The sequence below is a fragment of the Bison bison genome, unplaced genomic scaffold, assembly GCF_000754665.1.
Source record: "Bison bison bison isolate TAMUID 2011002044 unplaced genomic scaffold, Bison_UMD1.0 scf7180017864243, whole genome shotgun sequence".
Lineage (NCBI taxonomy): Eukaryota > Metazoa > Chordata > Mammalia > Artiodactyla > Bovidae > Bison > Bison bison.
In genome coordinates this window covers 1,764,912-1,768,739 of record NW_011494815.1, presented here as the reverse complement: position 1 = coordinate 1,768,739, position 3,828 = coordinate 1,764,912, and the positions used below count along the sequence as shown (strand labels likewise).

Here is a 3,828-nt window from a genome sequence, read left to right as displayed (position 1 = left end):
TCTTGCTATTCTTTGGAACTCTGCATTCAGATGCTTATATCTCTCCTTTTCTCCTTTGCTTTTCACTTCTCTTCTTTTCACAGCTATTTGTAAGGCCTCCCCAGACAGCCATTTTGCTTTATTGCATTTCTTTTCCATGGGGATGGTCTTGATCCCTGTCTCCTGTACAATGTCATGAACCTCAGTCCATAGTTCATCAGGCACTCTATCAGATCTAGGCCCTTAAATCTATTTCTCACTTCCACTGTATAATCATAAGGGATTTGATTTAGGTCATACCTGAATGGTCTAGTGGGTTTCCCTCCTTTCTTCAATTTAAGTCTGAATTTGGCAATAAGGAGTTCATGATCTGAGCCACAGTCAGCTCCTGGTCTTGTTTTTGTTGACTGTATAGAGCTTCTCCATCTTTGGCTGCAAAGAATATAATCAATCTGATTTCGGTATTGAGCATCTGGTGATGTCCATGTGTAGAATCTTCTCTTGTGTTGTTGGAAGAAGGTGTTTGCTATGACCAGTGCATTTTCTTGGCAAAACTCTATTAGTCTTTGCCCTGTAGATTCTGCCTTTATTAGAGTGGCCCACATCCAATGACCAGAGCCCTTAGAAGATAAGTAGAAGGGACAAAGAGGCAAAATCATAAGAGTGTCATATGAGTTTGGAGGCAGAGATTGGAGTAAAGCAGTCAAGGAATGCCAAGGATGGCTGACAAGGGTGAAAGAGATTCTCCCCTGGAGTCTTCAGGGAGACTGTGGCCCTGCTAATAAGACTGATTACAGATCTCTAGCCTCCAGAACGGAGAAGACAATGGCACCCCACTCCCGTACTCTTGCCTGGAAAATCCCATGGGCAGAGAAGCCTGATAGGCTGCAGTCCATGGGGATGCAAAGAGTCGGACATGACTGAGTGACTTCACTTTCACTTTTCACTTTCATGCATTGGAGAAGGAAATGGCAACCCACTCCAGTGTTCTTGCCTGGAGAATCCCAGGGATGGGGGAGCCTGGTGGGCTGCCGTCTATGGGGTCGCACAGAGTCGGACACAACTGAAGCGACTTAGCAGCAGCAGCCTCCATAACTGAGGGGATAAATCTGTGTTGTTTTTAGCCACCTAGTTTGTGGTACTTTGATATGTCAGTTCTCAGAAATTAATAGACATGGCCGGTTTGACGTGTCACCTTGAAAGTGAAAAGTGAAGTCGCTCAGTTGTGTCTGACTCTTTGTGACCCCATGGACTGTAGCCTACCGGGCTCCTCTGTCCATGGGATTTTCCAGGCAATAGTACTGGAATGGATTGCCATTTCCTTCTCCAGGGGATCTTCCCGACCCCTTGGCTCGGCTTTAATCCTCAGTTATTCAATCAAACAATAATCTAGATGTTGTCTTGAAGGCATTTTGTAGATATGATTAACATTTATGATCAGTTGACTTTAAGGAAGGAGGTTGTTTAGGTGAGCATGATTTCATCAGTTAAAGCCCTGATGAGCAGAACTAAGATTGCCCTAGAAAATAAATTCTGCCTGTGGACTGTCACAGAGTTTCAGCCTGTCCTTCCTGATGGCCTGCCCTACAGATTTTGAACTTGCTTGACCAGTCTCCACAACTGCATAAGCCAGTTTCTTGCAATAAATCTCAATATATCTTTTACTGCTTTGTTTCTTGTGTGGAACTCTGACTAATATACAAAAGGATAATGTGAACTTCAAATACGTTTACCTAAAAAGCTGTGGGATTGCTGAAGGCTTCATGGAGGAGGTGGCTTTTGGCAGGGCCTTGAAGGATGGGTAGGAGTTTGTTAGGTGGGAAAAAGCTTTTCCAACAGAGAGAACAGCCTGTGCAAAGGCCTGGAAACCATGCCTCCTCTACCCCCAGTGATAGGCTTACAGAATTTGGAGTCACATTCTGGGGGCCTCTCCTGGCAAACTGAGGACTTCAGCACTTGTCCTGGAGGCTAGGGAATCTGCTTTATTTTTTGTTCTTTTTATGTATCTCTTTATTTTTTGCTTTTAAAACACCAAGATATAACTTTCATAGGTCTAGTGCACAGGTTTTAAATAAGAACTTGGTGAATTTTTAGATATGTATATATCCATGTAATCCCCACTATAATCAAGATATAGAATCTGGGCTGGTATCAGGATGAGGTGAGTAAGGTGAGCTGTGTAAGCACAGGGTCAGATTTTGCTTTTAAGATTTTGATATTTTGTTCATCATGGACTTTTGGCATTCATTTTGATTTTGAAAACTATTGTTTATTTTGATTACTTAGGCTTATTTGGCCCACATTTGAATTTTCCACCTTGGAGAGAGCCTCATGCCTCACTATAATTTAGACCCTATTAAATATTTCCAGCAAGCTTCCCTAGGGAAAACCTGGAGCCAAGGCCCAGGGTACTTAACATGAAGGCCTGGGGATGTATGCAATCATGTTATGGGTGCCTATGCATGTTTTTCTCAAGGGATAGTTCATTCCTTTGATCAGTTTCTTGGAAAGAAAGTGAAAGCGAAGTCCCTCAGTCCTGTCCGACTCTTTGCGACCCCATGGACTGTAGCCCACCAGGCTCCTCCGTCCATGGGATTTTCCAGGCAAGAATACTGGAGTGGGTTGCCATTTTTCTTGGAGGCATCTGTAAAGTGAAGAAGAAACAGAGTAGGTATTGACTAACAGGGAGCCAGTGGAGGGTTTGTTATGCAAGGTATGGGAGCAATAAGTCCTAGGTCGGTATACCTGCAGGCCTCAATGAAATAGCCTGGAGTCAATTAGCCTCACTGTGCTTGGGTCTCCTCATCTGTAAAACGGAGTAGTCCAATCCTCTCTTATTGGACCTACATTCGATCTCGGTTGGGACGATCCCCTGGAGGAGGGTGTGGCAACCCATTCCAGTATCGTTACCTGGAGAATCCCCATGGATGGAGGAGCCTGGTGGGCTACAGTCCATGGGGTCGCAAAGAGTAGGACACGATGGGCGACTAAGCACACAACAGCACAAAGGTCAGAGGAGATAATGGCAGTGAAATTTGTAGCGCCCTGCACAGCGCATCGAAGAAGGCAATGGCAAACCACTCCAGCACTCTTGCCTGGAATATCGCATGGACGGAGGAGCCTGGTAGGCTGCAATCCATGGGGTCGCGAAGAGTCGGACACGACTGAGCGACTTCACTTTCACTTTTAACTTTCATGCATTGGAGAAGGAAATGGCAACCCATTCCAGTGTTCTTGCCTGGAGAATCCCAGGGACGGCAGAGCCTGGTGGGCTGCCGTCTATGGGGTCGCACAGAGTCGGACACGACTGAAGCGACTTAGCAGCAGCAGCAGCACAGCGTATTCACCCAACACTTAACGGAGTACTTACGACGTGCCAGGAGCTGAACTGAGTCTATACCTTTTTAATAAAGCCCACAGTTCGGCGAGGAAGGTCCGCGTCTCAGCCCAACACTTACGGAGTACTTACGACGTGCCAGGAGCTGAACTAAGTCTATACCTTTTTATTAAAGCCCACAGTTCGGCGAGGAAGGTCCGCGTCTCAGCTAGCCGGCGTGCTGCTGCTGCTGCTGCAGCTAAGTCGCTTCAGTCGTGTCCGACCCTGTGCGACCCCATAGACGGCAGCCCAACAGGCTCCCCCGTCCCTGGGATTCTCCAGGCAAGAACACTGGAGTGGGTTGCCATTTCCTTCTCCAATGCGTGAAAGGGAAAAGTGAAAGGGAAGTCGCTCGGTCGTGTCCGGCTCTTCGCGACCCCATGAACTGCAGCCTTCCAGGCTCCTCCGTCCATGGGATTTTCCAGGCAAGAGTACTGGAGTAGGGTGCCATTGCCTTCTCCGAGGGGACCCTG

General features: G+C 46.8%; 1 protein-coding gene across 1 annotated transcript in view; it reads left to right on the top strand.

Moving 5' to 3' along the window:
• The window catches only part of GALNT12 (polypeptide N-acetylgalactosaminyltransferase 12), a 46,497-nt gene that overhangs the window by 10,129 nt on the left and 32,540 nt on the right, over positions 1-3,828 (top strand). The gene's annotated exons all lie outside the window — the stretch shown is intronic.